This window comes from Nyctereutes procyonoides, unplaced genomic scaffold, assembly GCF_905146905.1.
Source record: "Nyctereutes procyonoides isolate TBG_1078 unplaced genomic scaffold, NYPRO_anot_genome, whole genome shotgun sequence".
Classification (NCBI taxonomy): domain Eukaryota; kingdom Metazoa; phylum Chordata; class Mammalia; order Carnivora; family Canidae; genus Nyctereutes; species Nyctereutes procyonoides.
Genome location: NW_026575047.1, coordinates 54444086 through 54456796, shown reverse-complemented (window position 1 = coordinate 54456796; position 12711 = coordinate 54444086). Strand labels below are relative to the sequence as shown.

At 54.3% G+C, this 12711-nt stretch overlaps 1 protein-coding gene and 1 long non-coding RNA gene across 3 annotated transcripts in view; one reads left to right on the top strand and one right to left on the bottom strand.

Annotated features, from left to right (window-relative positions):
- Positions 1–12711, bottom strand: part of KLF13 (KLF transcription factor 13) — a 43756-nt gene that overhangs the window by 17590 nt on the left and 13455 nt on the right. The gene's annotated exons all lie outside the window — the stretch shown is intronic.
- Positions 80–5318, top strand: LOC129510433 (uncharacterized). Of its 2 annotated transcripts, none has more exons than XR_008664590.1 (3): positions 80–459; positions 4152–4280; positions 5133–5318. It is a non-coding gene; the product is annotated as an uncharacterized LOC129510433 (long non-coding RNA). The 2 variants fall into 2 exon arrangements; XR_008664591.1 differs by having other exon boundaries at positions 5092–5318.

The window sequence follows — 12711 nt, the reverse complement described above, 5'->3', positions numbered from 1 at the left end:
CTGTATACTGCACAGACAGCTGCCTGCCTTTTCCATACCTGCCAAAGAATAACTTACTGTTGGGTGGGTCAGAGCGGTGGAGGCTCTGGGCTGGAGACCCCAGATATGGCTCATGGCAGGCAGGGCAGCCTCTCAGATGGCGGCCCAAGGACCAGTTTGCCCACTCCATGCTGCCACTCCCAGTCCTCTCCCCACCTCTCCCCACCTGGCCACCCGAGTGCTGCAGCCAGAACTACACCCTATAGGCAGGGACTGAAAGTCACGGAGCCTGTCTGTGCACCAGTCCTGGCCTTTGGGCGGTATGCCCAGAAACCGGGACAATCAGACAGAGGACAGCCTCTGACGAGGGCTGTGGGGTGAGAGATCCAAACCAGCAAGCAGAAAAAGGCGATCCAGAGGTTGCAGAGGCCATCCGATGTCAGGAGAAGAAAACTTCCAGAGCTATCTGTCATCCGAGAGGTAAGACATGGCACCCACGAACCAGACTGCTCCTTGAAAAACCGCAATTCGGGGGCTCCTGAGAGGCTCAGTTGGTTAAGAGTCTGACCCTTGGTTTCAGCTCAGATCACGATCCTGTGGTAGTGGGACTGAGCCCCATATCAGGCTCTGTGCTCAGCGTGGGGTTTGCTTCAGATTATCTTTCCCACTTTCTCTCTCTCAAATACATAATACCTTAAAAAAAAAAAAAAAAACAACAACAGCAATTCAGAAACCTGAGTCTGAAAGTAAAGACACAGTGGGGGATATGGGAGAGGTTAAAATCTCCATTTCGGGAGTGTAAGAGAAAATGGAGAAAGTCTCACAGAAAACTGAGCAAAAGACAAGTGGATGATGGGAAGGAGAAGGTAAGATAATGGAAGGATCAGCCAAGAATTCCAAGTCCATATAAAAGGAACCGGGGGTGGGGGGGGTGGGGGGATCCCTGGGTGGCTCAGAGGTTTAGTGCCCTGCCTTTGGCCCAGGGCATGATCCTGGAGACCCTGGATCAAGTCCCATGTCAGGCTCCCTGCATGGAGCCTGCTTCTCCCTCTGCCTGTGTCTCTGCCCGCTCCACCCCACCCCCATGAATAAATAAAAAATAAATAAATAAAAGGAACCCAGACAGCACTCAGAACACAGAAAGTGGGCCATGAACCAGAGGATGTGCAAGAATGAGTCCCAGAAGCCAAGGGTACCAGTGGCCACACCAAAGGGCACACTGCAGGAAACAGAGCCTTGGGTCCAGCACTTCCACCCCAACTAATCAGATGAGGAGCAAGACACTTCCAGACACCTATGTCTCCAAGATACGGCCTCCACACCTTCACCAGAAAGCAGAGGCATGCATTCCAGGACATGGGGCCTGAAGGTGGGGGAGGGGAGGTCTCAGGACAGTAGGAATGGGCAGTCAAGGAAGCTACCAGGGGTCTGGAGCACAGTCCTCCACACCAGTGAGAGCCACATGGTGACAAGTGAAGGACAACAGCACTGAGAAAACCAGGCAAAAGGAACAACTATTAATTCAACGGAAAATAAAAATGGGACACCAGGGTCACCACCAACTAGCATCCAGTTAGTCCTGGCCATCTGTCAACATTGAACGCTGACCTAATGCAAAATACCCCACCATCCTAGTGCGGCAGGGGTGACAGGGAGCTCACTTCTCGTCTGCCACCATGGGAAGTCAACACAGGATGTTCAAAGCTGAAATGCAGAGCAGAGCCCCCAGGAGCATGCAGTTGAGAGCTAGGATGGTAAATCCCCAAAGAGGTGGGTAAAGCCAACAGCAGCTGCCTCTGGCAGAGGGCACGGGACGGAAGGGGCACAGCCAGGCACCTGTTTATCACAAAATGTGCATGAGGCTTTGGTCCTTAGGCTACGTGTGCTATGTGGTGCATTACTCTAATACATTTTCAAAAACAATCTGCAAAATGGGACAGACAACATTTGTGGTAGCCAAGCCCTTCCATGCAGAACCACTTTGCTATGCCCACCGCCCCTTTAGAGCTGTGTGAGGGTGTGGGCCCTGCCAGCATCCAAAGGGTGTGGGTGTAGCACCTGCTTTGCTCCTCCCTGGTCCCGTGGACCAGAGGAAAGCCCTTACTGGGCATTTGGGCCTCCTCCCTTGCCTCCTGTTGCCCCAGTACCAGTTGGGACTGTCTTTGTTACTGCTGCTTTTGATTCTAATAAGAACTTGTGTCCAGAATAGTCAGGCACTGGGTACCTTCTTTCACCGCAATGAAGTGCTACCACGGGGGGTGGGGGGTGGCCCACACCACTTCCCAAGTCTAACTAGTCCTCTGGGGTGACTTGAGGCTGGCTTTCTTTATTCCATATTTAATTAGTGTTATTCTGCCATTAGACACACTGGACTTTCATTTTAAAATGTGTGGCACCGAAATATTAATGGATAAAATGTCATGGTGTCTGGGATTTCCTTGAAAACATTGAGGGGGATGTAGGGGATGTTGGAGATGTGGGCATCTATTACATGCTCTGCTCAAGTGGGGTGTCAGCCCGACACTCTTCTGACTGTACAGATGTGGGGTGCCACCATATGCTGTAGCCCAGCCTGAGGGCTCCTCTGCTCACTGGATCTCATCCCTCCTTTGGCTCTCCCAAAGCCAGCTCAACATACCACAGGCTACTCTCTGCCTGCCCTCCCATGGGCAGGCTGACACCCTGCAGGCCTGGCCAGGGCCCTGGACTCCCCACTGTAACTTGTCCACACGGGCCCTGTGCTCGCTCCCACAGCTTGGGGAGCAGAGTGCACAGGGCAGGGATTGGGCCTGGCCAGGGCCTTCCAGTCTGACTCTGTCTCCTGGGCCTCCCTGTGGCCAAGCACCACGTCTGATCCCAGACTATGCATGTCCACTTGATCCTGAAGTCCGGGAGCTCTGGGGAGTTCCTGGCTCCCAGGGGGCTGTGAACTAGGCAAGGCTGCTAGGGTGTTTCTTCTAAGCAGCAGCCTGGTTTCTGTTTGAAAGGAGAAAGAGCTTCAGAGAAGAGTCCTTCTTCTCTGCTGCAAGTTAGCACCCTGTGGGTACTGGGCCCTTGGCAAGAAAGGGGAGGGGGAGAGGGGGTCTGCTGCTGGCCAAGGGCCCTCCTAGGTCCCCCACCTGGGGCGGGGCAGGACTTGAGCTGCCCCGCACCTCCTGCCAGATCACTGTGGGAACTCTGGCCACAAACACCGCAGCCCCCCTTCCTGGCAGCTATTCTTGGTCTGTGTCTCCCTTTGGGGGGAGGATAAGGGTGGAAATGATCAGAAGCTAAAATTAGCAAATGGCAAACAATTGAGGCCAGGAATCTGAGGTCAGCTGAGGATAACGGTTTGTTTTTTTGTGGCCCTGAGGTTGTTTGAGCAATAAAGGGAATTGAAAATGAAAACAAATCTGGAAGCAGCCCAACCCCTGCTGGGACCAAGGCAGACACTGGGTCAGCGGGGGGTAGACCAGGCCAGATGGCAGGGACTTTGCTCAGCCAAGAGACCCTTCCAGGGCTCCCCTCCCCCCACAGGACTTCTGGCTGTTGCCCTTTGAGCTCACCTTCCCCAGCCAGGAGGACATCTACAACTGCGAGCTACAGAAGGCTCCGAAGGGTTCCCCAGGCACTAGTCTGGTTTTGAATTCCACTCCTGGGAGGGCCAGCATTAGCAGTCATGAAAACCCCAGAAACTGTGCCATATAACCAGGGCTACAAGACTCTGCTCTGGTTCTGCAGGCTCTTGCCTTTTAACATAACCCAGGAAAACCCCCCAAGTGACACGACAAGCTAGCCAATCTAGCCCCTCCATCTACAATCCTTCCTCCTCTGGAAGGCCCACCTACACACTCCCGAGGAGACACTACACGACAGCAGGGCGTGGCTACGAAGGTAGGGCCCTGGGCCCCAGGTCAGACGGAGACAGCAGTTGTGACTCCTTCCTGCCCGGAGGTGGGCCAGCTGCAGATAGAGCAGGGGAGGATGGCCCTGCCCCAACACCACTCCATGGTCTGGGGGCCACCTGCCCCCAAGAACTCCAAGCAGCCACTCAGGAGGTCCCACTGCCCAGTGGTCTTGGGATTCTGTCTTGATGCTCATAGCTTGGGACCTGGAAACGTCCTCCCTCTATTCCTAAGGGTGTTCAGCTTGGCCTTGTGATACACAGGACTTAATACAGCCTTTTACTCAAGCACACAGGAGCCCAGAGAGCCTGGGGAGCCAGAGACCAAGCCCTAAGGATGGGACCCCTGTCTCCAGACACAGCAGGTACCCAGAGACTTTTCCACGGGGCTGGCCAAGGACCAGGGACTGGAGCCACAGTAAGTGACACCAGCCTGCACATATGCGCTAATCTCAACAGTCACCAAAGCTCTACAAGACCTGTCCCCAAGCCACACCTAGGCCAAGCAGGATTCGCACAGCATGAGCCTGACCAGGCTCTCCTCATTGTCAGGTTCAGAATGACACTCTACTGTGGGGACTGGCCTTGGCTGCATTTTTATCTCCAGCGAGCTCAGGCCAGAGCCCAGCTGGCCACCACCCTAGCCATCAGGTCTATGCACTGAGCAGGACTGAGGATGCTGGGAAGCATAGGAATTTAGGGGGCAGCACTGTGAAGTCCAGGGCTGTCTTTTCTTGTCCTTGGCCCTTAGGGCAGGTGGAGGGCCCCAGGTGGACTCTGGGGCTGACAAGAGGGATGGGAACCCCTGGGCTCAGCTGGAGCCCTAAAGATGAGAAGAGCTCCCACAGCTGCCTTTCCAGGCCAGGTGCTGCTACAGAAAAACTCACCTTTCCCTGACCTGAAGATCTCAAGACCCTTGCTGTCTAAGGCCACATCACACACCCTATAGCCCTGAGAGCCCGGAGACTCAGGACAGTCTGAGGGTTTAAAAAAAAAAAAGGACAGTTTGAAGGTCCCGGGATAATGAGCGGGTCTGGTGCTTGGGTTCTGTCTACTCTATACAACCAGCTACCTCGGTTCATGATGAAACCCTTTTGGGGATCTCCTAACCCTGTCCCTGCCAGGGTGCCAGACTCCCTGCGCTCAGGAGTGGCTGTGGATGTTGGGTTCATTCTCCCTTTCTAGAAGGCAATGTGACCTTAACTGCACGTGCCCCTACTTGCTCCCAGGAGTTCATGCTATGATAGTAATAAAGATGGGTCCGCTGCAGATGGCAACCAGTCCTGGGATATTCCAGAAGAGCAAGTCACTGGAGCTAGGACAGCCACCAACCCCAGGGCCTATTTAGGACACCAGAGACCACCGGGAAAGGCCAGGTCAAAAAGCCAGTCAGCAACTCACGGATATGATTGTGACAGAATGTTACAGTGGGAAAAATAAAGGACATAAAATGACTTCCATGAGGCAATCCTGAGTTTTATACTAAAACACAGATACAAAAGTGATAACCGTGGTATTTGTGGGTGGGTGAGATGAAAGTTAATGCTATTCCTTCTTTTTACTCTTTCTCTTAATACTTGTTTCCCAAATCCTCTTTATGAACATGCTCAGCTTTTATAATCAGAAATGAAAATGAATGTGGTACACCCAAATCAGTCCTTGGGCAAGCCAACTTCTGGTGAGAAACAGAAACACACATCTACCCCATCCCCAAGCACCTGAACCCAGGCCACACTACTGGTGGAGTACACATTTTCTGACTGTTGACCAGGCCCAACTCAGAAGCTGCCACCAGTCCAGGGATGGCAGATTTGGGTCACCTGGAAAGCCAAGTCATCCCTGGAGATGCTGTGGGATTCTCCACTTGGATGGCCACCAATGTCCCTGGTCAGCATCCTGATTCTCACTGTCACTACCATGTTCTCACAGAAAGGCCAGGAAAAGCTAGGCTCCTCATCTGTTCAGAACTGCTATAGCCCCAAAGTACCCTGGGCCCTGGATGTCAGCCAGGGTTCTGGCCTGGCCACAGGGCCTCCTCTGAAGCCTGTTGAGGGGGCTGTGCCCAGACCAAAGTCACTCTGTGGATCCTTTGATGTCAGACTGGGGGCGGGGGGCTGACACACCAAACCGCATTCTCTAAACACTGTGTGGGTGAAACAGGTGCAAAGCACCAAGCCCTGGGCCTCATTTCTTTTACCCCACTTCCTGGGGGACACAGTTCCCGACACCTCAAGTTTAAGCATCTGACAAAAACAGAACCTAAGAGGAGCATCCTTACCCAGAACCTCACACACTTCACACAGGGATCTTTAATGAGATAAAGTTCCCAGGGTCAGTTCCCTGTGACCCAGATGGAGGCGCCCAGGACAGGTTCTGAACAGTGGGCCCATGTGACTTGTGGGATGAGATGGGAGTGGGTGGGCTGTCCAGGGACCTGGTTCTAGCCCTGCTCTCCCCTCCCTGAGCCAGGATCCCCGGAGTCAGGATCTCCGGACTAGTATGCCTACTTCCCCACTGTGACTTGGGCAGACTCTTTCCCTTCCTAGTTTATAATTTGCATAATGGCTTAAAAACAAAGACCACATACCACACCGCCCTCCAAGTTCTAGGAGGTCAGGGGAATTCTCTGTAGGGGCTTTGCTTGGTGGAAAAGAGCCACATCATCCACAGAAATGTTCGCAAGTTCTGCAAGAGGTCTGCAGAGAATTTGGCAGTTTCAGCAACTCTCCAAGTTGCTTCTCCAAGCAACCTCTCCAAGGACACATGGTGGATCACTTGTTCTACTGTCTAGCTTCATGTGGAATTCCAGGGCCATCTGAACTCACCTGCTTTTTGTTAATTCACCCCAACTTTGCACTGGAAGGAGGGGTGCTGGAAGCTGTGGCACCACCACCGCCCCGCCGCCCCTGGAGTCCTCCAGCACCCCAGGAAAGAGAGACCTGAGGCTACCTCAAGCACCTGAGGACCCCTGCTCCTGACTCTCATCCTCCTGGTTCAGAGACAGTTGTACAGGCCCAGCCCACCCCCACCCCTCAGGGGCCTGGCAAGCACCCAGTTCCTCCTCACCACTTGCTAGGCCCCACAAAGTAGGCACCCCTTGTACACTCACATAGCAAGAAGCCTGTGGAAATATCAGATATGATGCAGCTGAGCAGAGGCTGGGCACTGCTGGCACCAGGTCAGGGGCCTGGAGACTCAGGCCCGGGATGAGTCAAGTCTACTTTTGATCCCTGGCCCCCCGACCGTTCACCAGTCAACCCACAAGAGAGCCGCTACTCCCACTACAGCCCAGCAAGGCACATGCTTTCCACATGGGCCACGCCAGTGGGCAGCCCAGCTGCTGTCAGCCCATCCCAGCTCTGGGAAAATAGTGTCAAAGACAAGACCTGCCCAAGTAAGGAAAGCATTGGGCAGCATCTCCACGGGTCCCAGGCATCCCCCAGAAAGAATTACAGTCACAGACCATGACTCTCCAAACTCAGAAAGCCCCAGCAAGCAGGGACAGTGGGCCCACAGGGAATACAGCATCCCACCCCACCCACATCTGCACTCACCGCTTCCCAAGACAGCATTAGCCCTCCACAAATAGCCCTGGATGATGCTAGCACCAACATCAGTAGCTTAGGCTGCACCCCAGAGCCCCAGGCACAGAACCTGGCATGTGGCTTCAGCCTCCAGCTCCCAGGAACAAAGCTGTCAGGGCCCCGGGGAGGCAGGCCGTGTGCTGCCTTCATGGTCTGCCATATCATGGACGCCAGTAGGGGCTTCCTGGGGCTGAGTGTCAGTGGTTCACTGGAGGTGAGAACAGGGCCACAGCAACAGTGCTCTCTGGGAGGTAAAAACCACGAATACCACTTAATCTTTTCTTTGAGCTTCTCTATATTTTCTGAATTGTTTGCAGTTAACTTATCACTTTCAGTAAAAATGTGCATGCATGTGCCACACGTGACATTTTTCTTCCCAGAAAGCACTCAGGTTAGGCTGACACATCCAGACCCTTGAGTCCCACTGTCATTTCAACACAAGAGCAAGTTAAAGGGAGTAGGAGGGGCTGCCTGTCACTTGTTTGCTTCTGCTGCGGGCTTTCTCTTCTTACACTTGACCACTTCTGTGGTCATCTCAACAAGAGCTAAGCCACATGTCCCACATGCCAGTCCTGTGCATCTTCCACTTTCTTCCACAAGCAGGAAAACCTGCGCTGGGTCCTGCTTTCATCAATAGACGACAGGCGCCCAGGATGAGCAGAAGCTGCTGCCAAAGTCGAGCCAGATCCTCCAGGGGTGGGAATAACCAAGCAGGAGGCACCATACATGGAAACACATGAGGACCAGCATCACCCTCAGAGAAGGCAGGCAGGTGCCGGCCCCAGGAATGTACCATCTGGGAGAAGTCAACTAAATGCCTGCATGTTCTGCCAAAGCCACCTGCGAGGGGACAAGCAACAACCACAGCACCCCAGAGGCTAGGGGACATAGAGAGCAGGAGGTGCCAGCCACCATGACACCAATTTTTCTTCTTCCCTTCATTTCCCAATCACATGACCTCCCCCTCTCCCTCCCTCTCCTTTTCTGGTGCTCCCCACCCTAATCCAGATTCCAAGGCTCTCCTTGCCAAGGCCACTCCCCTTCCCTGTGACAAGGCCCCCAGCCCTCCCTCAGACTCCACCTTTGCTCCCCACCCCTACCCTAATGATGGGGCAGATCTTCCCTGCTCCCACACCACCCATGGTCCCCCCTCCACTACACAAGCCTTGCTCAGAGCCTTGAAACGACCCCCCCCCCCCCCACAACCCATAAGCAGCAGGGACACTTCCCAGACCACCAGTCTAGCCTAGTGTCATAGAAACCAGTTCCCTGGTGGCCCTACACTCCCAGGTGGTTCCCAGACTCAGCTGCCAAGCCTTCTCCTTGGAAGCCTTTGTGCTGCCAGCACAGCATAGCTCTGCCCCCCAGGGACACCTGCTGCTACCCAGAAGGGTGTTCAAGCCCCACCTCCTTGCCTAACTAACCTAGTTTCTTACGCCCACAAATACTCCTACCTACTGAGCCTGGCAACCTGACACAGACCTGACCCCACCACAGCCCCAGCTAAAGGCCAATGGCAGGGGACATGAGATTCCTACCCAGAGCCCTTCCTGTGCTTGCCCCCCACCCCAGGTCACCCACCCAGACCACCAATCCAATCTGTACCTCCCTGACCTGGCTGCTGACTCTCAACTCTGACTGCATGGGGCCGGGGTGCAGAGCAGGGGGCAAAGGTGAGCCAGGCCCAACTACCGAGTGCTTGGCATGTCCCTGTCTAGAAACTGAATGGTTTTGAGGCGCAGGTGGTGTTTTCATTTCGTCTTCCAGTTGAAGATGATGTCTTTGAAAGAGAAAAGGAGGTATGGAAGTAAACCACTGTGACAGAGCAGGCCACTGCCTCATGGGAGGCCTATCCCAGAGCAGAGGCTGTGGTTGTGGGGGAGGCCATGGGAGGCTTTGAGCCCCCATCCTGGAAGCCGCCAAGACCCTGAGAGGCCAGGGGACCAGGTAGGACATGAGGAAAAAGAAGAGAAAGGAAAGGGGGCTGTGGCATCAGCACCAGCAGGACAGAGGTATGGGAACACCCAGCACAGCGCCTGGGGGACACCACACAGAGCCACACTGACTTGGGGAAGGCCAGAGCAGGGCCAGGTGTGCAGGTCTCCCATAGCCTCGAGAGATAGGCCAGGCCCACTAGGGAGGGAGGACAGCTCGGCTCTTAACTTGGGGTGGGGAGAGAAAGGTCCAGTGCCAGAAAAAGGAACAGGGAGGTTACCAGAACCACAGATGGGTGATCTTCCCAGAAACAACAGTCAAGATCATCGACTCGCTGTTCTGTGCAGAACAGGTCTGGATTCCCATGGGGCCAGACTGGAGACCCATGAGGGGCACTGGGCAGTGGGGACATGGGTCAGGGTTGGGGTTCATGCTGGGCGCACACGGGCACTCTGGTGTCATATCCTCTCTGCACACAAGCTCCATCTGAGCTCTGAGGATGTCATGAGAAATGTCTGCCCTCTGTTATTCCCTTTAGAACTGGGATCAGAGCATGTTTATCAGAGTGTTATTACTGTCAGCAGAGGAAAACTTTACCCATAGGGCAGCCTAAGTGATGAGCTGGTGGGGGCAGGGTGGGGAGAGCTGGAGACCCCAAGGAGGCTGGCCCATTATAAATGGGTGGTGTGAGTAGAATTTCATGTGGCTAAGAACATTTGAAGACCTTCCACCAGGTTGGCTGAGCAGACATCCTGGGGTGGAACTGGACTCTGGTCCAGTACTGCTGTGGTCAGTCCTGTGACAGAGACATTCCCACCCACCCCCAGTCACAGAGATAGGGTGCTGGCACATCTGAGCATAGCTGCCTCGGGCTGTGCGTGGCCCAACACACCAGCCAAATGGGGTGCTGCCCATCTGGGGACATCGGGGTACAGCCAGTCACTGGTGAAAGGCAGCCACAGAAGCAGCTCACCTCTCTGACTCTCCTCACACTCACTAAAGTGTTTCCTTTCACTTCCTGTGTGCCCCCTCGTCACACACTGCTAGGCACACAGTGGTCACCTGGGCCTGGATCTGCCCCCACCCCCGGTACTTTCTGAGAAGGTGTCTGAAGGAGGGAAAGACCTGGTCGAGTGGGGTGGGTGGACCAAGGGTGAAGAGGAGGTTGGAGTGAGGAAAGCAGATCTCCCCAACCCAGGCCAAGAGAAGCATATGGGGATGGGGCCACGTGGCACTGGCCTTACAGATTCCCAAGTCTTCCCTTCAAGGGGCAGAAGGACCAGCCAGAGCAGGACTCATGTGGCACTCAGGGAATGAGTGACAAAACCCCACGCCCCACATCCTCCACCCCAACACTATCCTCTGACACCCCACAAATACAGCTTTACACACCAGTCCAGTGTGTGCTACTGGCTGGGCCAACCCGACTCCCATACCTGCCAACCCATCGCTTTGACCCCTGGCCACCTTCTCTCTCCCCTCTTGATAGCCCAGTGCTTCTCAGCCAGTCTGAAGGGTGGGTTAAGACCCTGGTGCCCACTGTCTTGTGACCATATGTGCCTCTTATCTGCCCCCCACTCTGCCCCTTGCTCTGGCCAGGGTCTCATTACTACCTCTGCTTGCTGGACTCATGGAGCCCTCACCCAATCACCCTCGATTAAAGCATGGGCAGGTAGGGTGGCACCCCTCTGAAAGGCAAAAGGACTCTGACTACAGACCCCAGAGGCCCCAACTCCCTGGCCCAGCCCCAAGGGTTAACATGCACCCAGCCTCTGCCTTGGGGGCTTAACCCCATTCATGATGCTTCCTTCCCCCTCCAAGTCACTGAAGTACAGAGGCAGGACCTATGCCAGCCTGTGGGGGGATGGGGACAACACAGCCAATCTCACTGCGGACTGTCTTCAGGGTGTGTGGACTGTACCCAGGAGGGCTCAGTGATAAAAGGTGCCATAGCCCAAACCCCTCCAACCCCTACCAGCAATCCTCAGACCACACAGGAAGCATCTTGATGCCAAACACACTCACACAAGATGAAAAGCAAGCAGGAAAGGGGTATGAACCTGTGGTCCAACAGCTGAAAAGCCAGCCTCAAGAATGCTTTCATGCTTTCCTCTAGGAAACAATTCTAATATCTGCAAACATAGGATTGCTGCCTCCCCCCCCCAAAAAAAAAAGAAAGAAAAGAAAGGGGGAAAAATCCACAGATTGCCCAAAGCTCATGAAAGCAATTACTCCTGCAAACAAGAAGCAGAATGCTGAAACCAGAGAAGCCCAGGAAAGCTACAAAAATAGCAAATATGAGTCCTGAGTGGGATTCCCAGGCTGTGTGCGCCTAAGCCACTGTGACACCAGAGCCCAGCACCCTCTACTCGAAGAAGCTGCCAGGAACATGGGGTGAAGATAGTCTCCTTGCAAGCAGGATTTCTGCTGTCTTCGGGCTGTACACCTGGGCTGTCAGCTACCCAACTCCTCACGTCATGGCACTAGGGCCTCCCCAAAGACTTCAGGCTTCTGGAAGTCTCACCGAGAGCACACACCTGCACTCAGAAAGTCCTTCCCTTGAGGTGGAGTCACGCGGCAGGACTGGCATAGCCCTGGTCACTGTGATACTGTCTGACACTGCGGAGGGGAGAAGCTGCTAGCCCTGTGCCATCCAGACCTGCTCTGGTGCCCAGGGATAATGTCTTTCACCTCAAGGTTCTAGTTCAGCTGCTTCTGCACTTTAAAAAAAACCATTAGGCCAGGTACAGCTGGCTGGGACCCGGGAAGGCTCCGTTACCTGGTAACAGAGGAGGCTCACCTGCAATGGGGCCGCCACTCCCCAGGCTGAGCACAGCTACCCCAAGCTGCAGATCTCCATAGCAACAAGATGCTCCAGGAACCTCACCTTCTGCAGTGACCAGTTCTGCAGCTCCACTTCTTCTTCCCACAACCCAACATGGACAGTTTAGGGATGGGGGGGAGTGGAAGCTGGGGCACGGCTGGGGCGATGCTGTTGGGGAGGTTCACCCCACATGTGGTGCCAGAGCATGGGAGCATGAGCTGGCACCTGCTTCAGAAAAGTAGTTCTAGGGATGCCTGGGTAGCTCAGTAGTTGAGCATCTGGCTTTGGCTCAGGGTGTGATCCCGGAGTCCTGGGATCGAGTCCCACATTGGGCTCCCTGCAGGGAGCCTGCTTCTCCCTCTGCCTGTATATCTGCCTCTCTGTGTCTCTCATGAATAAATAAATAAAATCTTAAAAAAAAAAAAAGTAGCTCTAAATGATCTGTTGTTGGTTTTTTTTTTCTTCCTCAAAAGAGAAGGCAACAAAAATGTTCATTCAGGTCCCCA